The sequence below is a fragment of the Callorhinus ursinus genome, unplaced genomic scaffold (assembly GCF_003265705.2).
Source record: "Callorhinus ursinus isolate GAN/ISIS: 27379988/994484 unplaced genomic scaffold, GSC_fseal_2.0 scaffold1, whole genome shotgun sequence".
Classification (NCBI taxonomy): Eukaryota; Metazoa; Chordata; class Mammalia; order Carnivora; family Otariidae; genus Callorhinus; species Callorhinus ursinus.
This window is the reverse complement of record NW_027397063.1, coordinates 49,949,181-49,960,282: the sequence shown is the minus strand read 5'-3', so window position 1 is coordinate 49,960,282 and position 11,102 is coordinate 49,949,181. Positions and strand designations below refer to the sequence as shown.

The 11,102-nt window shown below is 39.7% G+C and overlaps 1 protein-coding gene across 2 annotated transcripts in view; it reads left to right on the top strand.

Moving 5' to 3' along the window:
• The window catches only part of LOC112819350 (cell surface glycoprotein CD200 receptor 1-like), a 50,280-nt gene that overhangs the window by 213 nt on the left and 38,965 nt on the right, over positions 1-11,102 (top strand). For both annotated transcript variants that reach the window (XM_073893461.1, XM_073893456.1), the window contains exon 2: positions 1,838-2,040. The gene's annotated coding sequence lies outside the window, so the exon portion shown is untranslated. The remainder of the gene's footprint in view (positions 1-1,837; positions 2,041-11,102) is intronic.

The window sequence follows — 11,102 nt, the reverse complement described above, 5'->3', positions numbered from 1 at the left end:
TTGCGCCTGGGTGATCCCGCTATGCCTGATGGGAATTGTAGTCTCAACTGGCCTCACACGCTTGCGCCTCAGAACTGCCAATCCACAGAGGCCGAGGCAGCGGTTTCCTCGCGACGGGGAGGTAGGGGTGGGGACTCGGGGGCTGATGGTTGACTCACGCTCAGCCCCAGACTGAAGACTGTGCCTTTGACTTGTGTATCACTGTGGGAAGGTTGTTTGACAGCTTGCAGAGGTGCAAAGACATACCTGGGCTGTGTGGCCCTCAAGTGTCAAACGAGAAATAGCAAACGTATGAGGCTCTGGTGGATTCCAGGCCTGTTTACTCCTCACAGTATCCGGTTGTCTCACGGATCATTGACTAGGCAAAGCTAATTCCGTTGTAGAGCTGCAATAAATACAGAGTCCAAGAGGGAACTGTCAAAGTCCAGGAAAATCAGGCCAAATCAGTATTAAAGGGGATTCAGTCTGGTGGATGGGATGTTGCAACACTATTCTCTGTGTTCTTGTGATATTCTGACTGATGGTTGGCAGTATATTGGGTCCAGGTGGTCTGTCTGGGTGAAGTAGCACCCTCTCCAAAAGATCTAGCCTCCTGGCTAGGCAGGGTGTCAGGGTTTAGATTCAGAATAGGATTTGAATCCTAGTGGGAAAAAGGAATGTGGATTAGGAAACCAAGCAGCTACTTAAGTCGTACGGATTGCGCAAACATAACAAGGACGTGAGATAAGGCTTGAATTGATCCAAGGGGATCGCTCCTCCCAGAGAACTGTGGAAATCCCACCCTGGGTCTAGTTCCACAGCACTGAGGTTAGGATGTGTTTTGCTAAATTGTAGAAGCCTGGGGAGGCCGATAAATGAGGACTGTATTCATGTACTGTGCTATTATGTACTCCCCTGTATAATACTGTATGTACATGATCTAACAGAGTGATAAGGCACCCCTGCTAGATTCCATCATTTGTTAATTCATCAAATATGTAATGAGCACCGACTATATGCCAGGCACTATACTAGGTGCTAGAGATATATCAGTGAGTAAATGAAACAGATAAGAGTTTCTGTCCTTGTGTTATTGCCTTGAGACAATAATTAAGTAAAACACAGAATATATTGGACAATAAATGCTTAGGAAAAAGCCAAAGCTGAGTCACTAGGGTGTGTGTGTGTGTGTGTGTGTGTGTGTGTGTAGAGCTGTAGGAGTGTTGTATTTTAGTGTGATCCTCACTGAGCAGGTGATATTTGAGTGCAAACTTGAAGGAGGTGAGAGAAGCATTCCAGATATATGTGCAAAGGCTCAGAGACGGGAGTGTGTATGGCTTTCTGAAGAACAGCAAGGAGGCCAATGTGGCCAGAGTGGAGTAAACAAGGATGGATGCTGGCAGTGACTCTAACTATTCCTATCAAATTAGTTTGGATATAGACATTTGAACTGAATGTGTATTGTTTTTTGCTGTTTGGCATCCCTTGCATAGAAAGGAACCATCTATTCCCACTCTATGTGGTTCTTTTGGGGCTATTGATAATAGAACTCTACTGATTACAAGAGGTAGCATTGTATATATTATGAGAATAATGACTATGCGAGTAATGTGCAGGTGACCCCAACCAAGCCACTCATTATGTTGAAGTTGGATGGGCACCTGGCTCTGCCATTAAGTCACAATGCTAGAATGTGAGTCTAGCAGTCATGATGGCCATTCTTCCCAGCTACGTGGAGACACCTACAGCGCTTTAAGAGACAATGACGCTAACACACAAAAACAATATTGAGAGGTGGGGGTCCAGGCAGTGTGACTCCTGATGAACTATGTTGAATATAATGTTCTCTGTCCCTCAGCTCTTCAATCACACAAGTCAATGTGTTCCTCATCTTGCTTTTACTGGACCTGATTTGACATGGATTTGACTGCAATCAAGAGTCCTGATTAATACAGCATTGTAAGATGTTGTGTGGTTCCTCATGTAAATCCAGAGCCATCAGACTAGTGGGATAGTTGGAGTGGCCTATGTAAATTTCAAACCTATTACAGAGGAGTCACGGTAAATCTTCGGTATATGTGCTGCGGAAGTGAGCATGTCACGGTAAATCTTCGGGACTTAAAGTACCTGTGGCTGCAAGTTAGGCAGGCCAAAATGTTATCCTTCCTTAATGTAAAGGCTCGAATTCAGGGAGTTCAAGTTTCCCTTCCACTCAGGATATTTCCTCATCCAGTGGGTATTTATGATGTTTGGTAAAGGTCAGCAATCTAGTTACATTGTGAAAATTAGCAGAGTTCAGGATGTGTTTATGGTTCATCCTCCTGAGAAAAAGTACTTTCTGTTTGACAGCTTAGGAGGTAGTTCACCACAAAGTTAACAAGACTGTACTATTTAGTATGACTTGGGGAGGTATTACCTACTTTGCATACACTTCTTAGCATCAGTTTTTATTGCTACAATCTATCTGGCCTAAATGCTATAGTTTTACTCAGTCATGTTCATCTAATGAGAATGGGAAAAACACAGGTAGAACAGTGGCAGGATCTTGCCATTAGGACAGGGTTATCTCAGTTGTTCTATCAGTGAAGTCTGTCTCTATAATGATTGGCCATTAGTTCCAGAGTGATCTCAAATTATGTTCAAATTCTGTAAGGTGTCGAGTTTAGGGAATCCATCTAAGACACTGAGAAGGCAAACACTATAGGCCAAAATAGGTAGAATCAATACTATCAGAGAGTCAGCAAGCATAGCATACATGTAGAACAACTCTCATCTTAGGCCAAAAATGGTTTGCATGCTCTGATAGAAGCAAAGGCAGAGATTCTAGGAAAACTCACTTCTAGATGCAGAGAAAGGTAATGGACTAGGTCTCCATGTCCAATTTACACACATTTTCCTACCATACTCTCCCCTTGTTTTAGCAATAGCAATTAACATGCATTAAGTGCCTGCTATGCCTGGAATTGATCTCGGTGCCAGGAATAAAAATATAAGAAAACATGGTCACAACCTAATTGGGACCTCCAACTCTTGTTTTAGGAAGAAAATATTGGGGGAAAGGAAGAAGGAAGAGGCATTATATGAATGAGAGCAATGTGGGAGAACCTACCACATGTAACTTAAATTGCTTAAATTGTAATAATTACTATCTGAATGGATGCTGTAAATTTAAAATGCATTTAATTATGTTTTTCTCAAGTTTTCTGCACAACAGCTCATTTCATTTAAAAAAATGTGCATTAGGGGTGCCTGGGTGGTTCAGTCGGTTAAGCATCTAACTCTTGGTTTCAGCTCAGGTGGTGATCTCAGGATCGTGAGATGGAGCCCCAAGCCAGGCTCTGTGCTCATTGCGGAGTCTGCTAAAGTTTCTCTCTCCCTCTTTCTCTGCCCCCCCTCCCCACCCACGCTCTCTCTCACACTCGTTCTTTCTCTCTCAAATAAATAAGTTAAAAAAATTAAATTTAAAAAATGTGCATTAGATATCTCCTAACATGTTGACACAAGTTTATGGCGCACACATGCAACATGATGTATGACTTGTTTCTCTAATTTTCTAATTGGATTATAAAGTATTCTTGAGATTTATTATTTTGCCATCATTCAAGAAACAGCAGAGATGTATTTCCTATGATCCTCTTCTTTGGGAACTCATCAAATAATTTAGTTTCACTTTATATTTCATTAATGTACCTTTAGAGAATATCTCTGACTTCAGAGAGGGTTTTTCCTTCACAGAAGTCTTTTGAGCTTTCTTTTAAGGTTGTACCTGCTGTACTAACAGATTTCTTTAAAGAGATCTGGAGATTAAATATCAGACGGTGCTCATGTGTAGGAGGTAAGTTCTTAGAATGATTTGGGTTTGGAGGAAGGGTAGTGTAGAACTTCACTTCCTTCAAGGTTGTTTTTCTCAATAGAAAAAAATTGTTTTATGTAGTCAATTTTTCTCATTTGTAATTGTGTGTTTGATTTCTCTGCCACATTAGTGTTATTAAAATATTTTAGAACACTCTTCAAGTTGTGCTTTTATATTATTCAGGTTTGTTTGTTTGCCAGAAAAAAATATGGATTTGCTGTTCTCATTGATAACTTCATTAACATTTTAATTCTTATTGCTTAGTAGACAAGGTTATTTTAATGGGTAAATTTGCCTTGTAGTATATCTCTAATCTCTATCTTCATTGCATTATTGTGAATGAATGGTGTGTTCTCTGGCACCCTGAGTAGATGAGATGGCATTCCAGAGGCAGAGATGCTGAGATAGATTCAGATTGTTTAATTCATTTATAGGTAGATTTTGTCAGGCGTCCCCAAGATTACTCCCCAGATTTGGTGGATCCTTAGGAGGACTCATGGGAGTTAGCATGTGACTGTACTTTTGGCTATGATTTATCACAGTGAAAGTATACAAAGCAAAACCGGTAAATGGAAAGGCACTCAAGATAAAGTCTGGAGGTAAATCAGCCACAAGCTTCTATGAGTCCTTTCCCAGCAGAGTTGCATAGGATGCACCCTATTCTGCCTTTAATGTGTGAAATGTCTCCCAGGAATACCTGCTTGAGCCTAGACTCCAGCATTTGTATCACTGGCTGGTCATGTAGGTCCATAGGGCCTGTGTAACTGACTACAGTCACTGAAATTCCAGACTCTCAGAAGGAAAGCAGGTGCTTAGCATAAACCTCATTGTATTGTTCGTACAAACAGTAGAGGCACACTGAGCCACCGTTATCATTTAGGGAACGTTTTCTAATCAAGTTCCCAGACACCAGCCAAGGGCCAATCTGTAAACAAGCTTTTCTGGGGACTGCAGTCACAAGCCTGCTATGTTAACTCTTTTCTGTACATAGATTAAAAGGTAAAAAATTTACTTGAGAGAGAGAGAGAGAGAGAGAGAGAGAGAGAGCTTGAGTAGGGGGAGGAGCAGAGCAGAGGGGAGAGGTTGGGGGAAAGAATCCCAAGCAGACTCCATGCTGAGCACACAGTCTGATCCGGTGCTCAGTCCCACAACCCTGAGGTCACCATGTGAGCTGAACCCAAGAGTCAGAGGCCCAGCAGACTGAGCTACCCAGGTTGCTCCTTTAGGTAAAAAAATTTAAAAATAAGAAGTTTCTCATCTGCACTTATTATGAGATTGTTTAATTGTAGGGAAGTTATATGGCAGGTTCTGTTCTAAATACAAATGACTTCTCTGGAGATTTTTGAGAAAAGTGGGATAAACCTTTTCTAGTCTTTCTAGTAGAACATGGCAAAACTAGAACTTTGTGGGAGGTAGCTACATCAGCTACCTGTAATGAAGTATGGGGCCTCTAGAGAACAGTTTGCACCGAACAATAGTGGTTGAATTGGTATGAACAGCAGATCCTAGGTTGACTAGGTGCACCCTGGGGTATTTAGCTGCTGTTGAGTGCAGCTAGGTCCTTGACCATTCATTCCTTCCAACCTGCTTACTCACCTCCCTCATGGGCCGGATAATATATTATAGAAGATTTTTTAATGATTGCTTTTACAAAGGAGTAATGCCTAGGGTAGAGGTACCAGGCAATTACCGGATAGGCAGGATCTCATGGGTGGAGGGCACAGGAGTGGTTAAGTGTAGAATGTAATGTTAGATTGTTTTTATGCTGTGAGGTACCCCTCTACTGCCTAAATCAGTACAAACCAGGGCCTAGACTTTCACTCTTCTCCCTGATGTTCATTATTTGCCAAGGTAGCTAACTGATTTTACCATGATAAGATGAGCTCACAGACTCACATTTTGAACCCAGAAGGAAAAAAAAATCATTCTAGAAGTAGTAGAGTGAACAGACCTGATGCACAAAGAATTTAAAATAAAAACAGTAAATATCCTCAGAGAGATACAGGAGAATATAGGAAATATGAAACAGGAAGCTTCAAAGAAGAACGAATTAGAGATACTGGGTATCAGTATATTATTGTTGAAGTAAAGATCTCCATGGATGGGTTTCATAATTGAATAGCAGAATGAATACAACTGAAGAAGAAAATAGTGACGTGGACAATCAGGTTGGAAAATATTCTAAGAAAGGGGTAAAATTCTAAGAATTAGTAGACAGTAATAAGATAAAAAATAAAAAAGATGGAGCACCTAGATGGCTCAGTTGGTGAAGCATGCGACTCTTGGTCTTGGGGTTGTGAGTTCAAGTCCCTGTTGGGTATAGAGATTACTTAAAAATAAAATCTTTAAAAATAAGTAAATAAATAAAAAAATAAAAAAGTTAAGAGCTGTAGGGGATAAGAGAGGAAATGTTAATATCAGTATGAAGTCACTGTAAAATAAATGGTGGGATGTTAGTATTTGAAAAATAATTATTGGGGCGCCTGGGTGGCACAGTCAGTTGAGTGCCTGACTCATAGTTTTGGCTCAGATCATGATCTCAGGGTCATGGAATTGAGCCCTGCATTGGGCTCTGAGCTCAGCGGGAGTCTGCGGAGACTCTTTGCCCCTCATTCTCCCCCTCCCTACTCCTTCCTCTTCTTCTCCCCCCAGGTTCCCTTGCACTCTCTCTCAAATAAGTAAATAAATAAAATCTTAAAAAAAAGGGGGGGGGCACCTGGGTGGCTCAGTCATTAGGCATCTGCCTTTGGCTCAGGTCGTGATCCCAGGGTCCTGGGATCGCGCCCCACATCGGGCTCCCTGCTCAGTGGGAAGCCTGCTTCTCCCTCTCCCACTCCCCTTGCTTGTATTCCCTCTCTTGATGTCTCTCTCTATCAAATTAAAAAAAAAATCTTAAAAAAAAAGAAAAAGAAAAGAAAAACTACTGAAAGTTTCTGGAATGGAAGATGTAAGACTTTAGTTTGAAAGGGTTCGTATAACAGAATAGATGAGAAAACTCTATACCTAGATATATTAAATTCACATTTTAGACCACCAAATTCAAAAAAAGCAAGTGCTGAAAGTTTCCAGAGGAAAAATGCAGGTCAACTACTAAGCAATAAAAGTCAGACTGAATTTTCTGAGTAGCAGCACTGGATGCAAGAAGAGACTAAAGTAGCATTTTTAAAGCATTGAAGAAAATAAAAATCAAGCTAAGAAGTGACACATGGAAACATATTCTAAAATCTAGAACTAAAACTCTAGTCTAGATCAATGCTACTCAAAGGGCCAATCCAAAAACAGTTTGTTGTCCTTATCTTGATAAGATAAGGAGCTTGTGTGGGAATGTACATCAAATCAATACACTGCTTTTTTATTGAGAAAATCATGCTAAGAAAAAAAAGTCAGCTGGACTAAATTGTGTGCTTAGTAATAGAGTGATTTACACCGGCAGAAAGCTTTTTTTTTTTTCAATTGCAAACTGATACCCATTTGTAGACCAGTGCTGCTTTGTGGACCATCTTTTCAGGAGCACTGCTCTGGAAGCTATCAGCACGTGGTGAGTGTGGGTGAAGGGGTGCAAGACCCTAGGGACAAAAGAGTGAGCTGAGACATTTGTCTTGGTTTTGCGGTGGAGAGAAGATGTGGGTATTGATAAACCTTAACAATTTATAGGGAAAAATAAGCATATATATGAACTTATTAAGTTGGACTATCCACCATAAGACTAAAACCAGGGTGTAGATCTTTTAAAATAGAACAAGGAAATTGCATTTTTCTAATGGAAGAATTAGAAAAAGATAAGTAAATAACCTTAAAGAGAATGGTAAATAGATAATTAGAAATAAGATGGCTGAAATAAGACCATAAGACCTAATATCACAGCAACATAATAAATATAAATAGTCTAAACCAATAAAATGATAAGATTCTTATACCGGTAAAAAAATAAGACAACAAAATACAAGTTTCAAATCTATCAGATAATTCTATATGTTGTCTTTGAGTCAAAGTTTAAAATAAAATTATGTAGCCTTTCATCTTCTTCTAAACTACTTATTGGAAGCAAGAGGCAGCTGAGGGGATTAATATCTAGAATAAAAGGAACTTTAATATATTGCTATGTATATATATATATATATATATATATATAATTAACCCAAATAGAGAAAAAGCTAGGCAAAGCATATGAGTGGTCAATTCACTAAAAGGGAAACTAAATTGTGTAGAAACAAGAAAAAGATTTATGACACAGTTACATAATAGCTTATGACTCTTCCAAACATAGAGGGACCATTAAGAGAACACCCAGGCTTAATAATAGTAATTAAATTTGGCCATCTTTGATATCTTGCCAGCATTTGTTCTTATACAAACCATAGGTTTATGTTAAAAAAATTTTGTTCTAAATGTATATTTGTTAAGGTAGGAGGATAGAACATATTTTATTTAACAATTTGTTACCTTGATTCATAACTTTAAAAATATTTGGATATACTAGACATGGGCCTGTACCTACACTCTCACCTGGCTCCGCAAGCATCAGGGGCGGGCCTGATAAAGGAAGCAGAATTACAAAAAAGCGTCATAGCAGGCCTTTACACGTACTGTGGAAGGTTATACAAGTGCCACAGTGGTTAAATGATACAGTAATTTCCTATTGCTGCTGTAACAAAGGAACTTAGTGACTTATAACAACACAAATTTCTTGTCTTACAGTTCTGGAGGTCAGATGTCTGAAATGGCTTTAACTGGGCTAAAATCAAGGTGTCGGCAAAAGCTGTGATCCTCTGGAAGCTCTAGAGGAGAATCTGCTTCCTTGCCTTTGCCAGTTTCCAGAGGCAGCCTGAAATCCTTGCCTTGGGACTCCATCCTCCATCTTCAAAGCCAGCAGATAGCAACTTCTATCTCTCTCTCACTCTGACTCCTCTCCCTTCTTCCCTTATGAGGACCTTTATGCTCCTATTGGACTCACCCAAATAAGACAAAATAATCTCCCTATTTCAAGCTCCTTAATTTAATCACATTTGCAAAATCCCTTTTGCTATGTAGGGTACCATATTCACATATTCTAGGGCATAGGAGATGCATGTCTTTTGTGAAGACATTCCTCTCTTTACCACAGTTGGAGCACGGAATTGGAAGGCAGGTGGAAATTGGAGATCTTGGAGGAATAATTTTACTTTTTACCTTATATCATTTTGTACTACTGTTTAAATTGTTTTTGCCAAAAGATATTACTTTTATAATAATAACTATTAAAAATATTTTGATCCCTCAGTCATTTTTGTTGTTGTTTTTTTTTTTTTGTAGAAGGTAAATTTTGTATCATGCATCTCTTTGCCTTGTAGAAACATTATTTCTATGGTCTCTTAAAGTCATTAGGTTGAAATAATCCCATTTAAAAAACTTTTTATTTATTTATTTGAGAGAGAGAGAGCTTATGCACACAAGTGGGGTGGAACAGAGGGGGGAGGGTGAGGAAGAGAGAATCCGAAGCTGACTCTGAGCTTCAGCACAGAGCCTGAGGGAAATAATCCCATTTAACAGAGATCCAAATTGGTGTATATAGAGCATAATTGAATTACCTGATATTTGTACTTTAAGGGAGTATCTTTTGGAAGAAGAAAAACAGTGGAATAAAAGACTTTAAAAAAAAAAGATGTTTAGGAAATATTTCAGCATGTCACTTCCCCCAAACTAGTTCCAATCTGTGTGTTGAGTCTTATTCATCAATACTGATACCCCAGGGGACAAAGAGTTATTTGTTTCCAAATGGGCCTAAGACAAATTTTAAGTTAAATACTCAGTGGTATATTTCTTTTTTTTTTTTTTTAAGATTTTATTTATTTATTTGACAGAGAGAGACACAGCGAGAGAGGGAACACAAGCAGGAGGAGTGGGAGAGGGAGAAGCAGGCTTCGCGCCGAGCAGGGAGCCTGATGCGGGACTTGATCCCAGGACTCTGGGATCATGACCTGAGCCAAAGGCAGACACTTAACGACTGAGCCACCCAGGTGCCCCTCAGTGACATATTTCAAATGCCATCTTGGACGATTCCGCCCTGAGTACTGCTCTAGGGCCTGAAGCCTTCCTGGGTACAGGTCTCCCCCTACATTCTTTCTTTGTTCAGCCACACCCTTAAGTACATCCTCTAGGCATAATGTCTTTGATCTGCTGTGGAGATATGACCATGACACACCAATTCTTAAACCTTCTCCTGGGTGGTCCCCTAGCAGGTGCCCAGCCTCTAGGACTATCAAAGCAGGTCTCTAGGGAGGTGGGGTTGCTGAGCTGTCCTTGTCCTGTGGCACCGGAGATGCACGTCTGTCTGTAGTCCTCTTAATAAAACACTTCTTGTCAGGGCTGGACTTGTCAGCCTTTTTCTTTAGAAGTGTGGCTGTGTGGCTCCTTCGGCCTTTGGAGGCCATTTTGCATACACCTCCCTATCATGGAACACTGGGAAAACATAAATTTCTGCAGTCATAATTATTTATCTCCCTCTTTTCCTGATCATTTCACATCGGCAAACCAGATTTAAGTGGTCATAAAACATATGATCTTAAAACAGAAATTATTTAATACATGTACAATGGACAAAGATAAAAGCAGCTTACTCTTCACATCACTGCCTACATCCTTTTTCCCCAAAGTAGCTCCCAAAAGTCAGGGTGCCGTCCCTCTGGATGGAGGTGTCTCAAGATAGATATTGTGATATCGATTGACTTTTGAAGATGGAAGGATGACTGCTGGTGTTTCCACGGCTGATGTTTCTGGGGTTCTCATTTTGGAGAATTAGGGTTTATAGATCAACTTGTGGTGCAAGCTCATCCCTGGTTCATTCTCTCCAGGCTTCTTATAACCAGTAGGGGTTCAGTCCTAACTGGTTTACTCACACTTAGGACAAATTAGTTAGAAGATTTTCATAGTTCTGATTGCTTTATCATGCTCAGCCAAGTAAAATATAGAAACACTAAATCAAAAAAAGAAAGATCTTATCTACCTTTTCTCAGCACAGAGCATTTAACATCTGAACATTTTCAAGTCTCGTAACTTTTTCTTTCCCCCAAAGGTGAGATAATCCTAACAGTATTCTTTAGAAAATTCTCCTAGACACACTTTCAAATCATATTAAACCACTCCAAAACTATTGGTAGCATATTAAATAACAAGAATTTAACAAGAAGAAATGGGGCATAAGAAAGAAAGGTCACTAGTAAGAAAGCAGTCAATGGAAAAATAATTTAGATAGATGTTAATGTAGCATAAAGTACTCAAGGAAAAATATCTT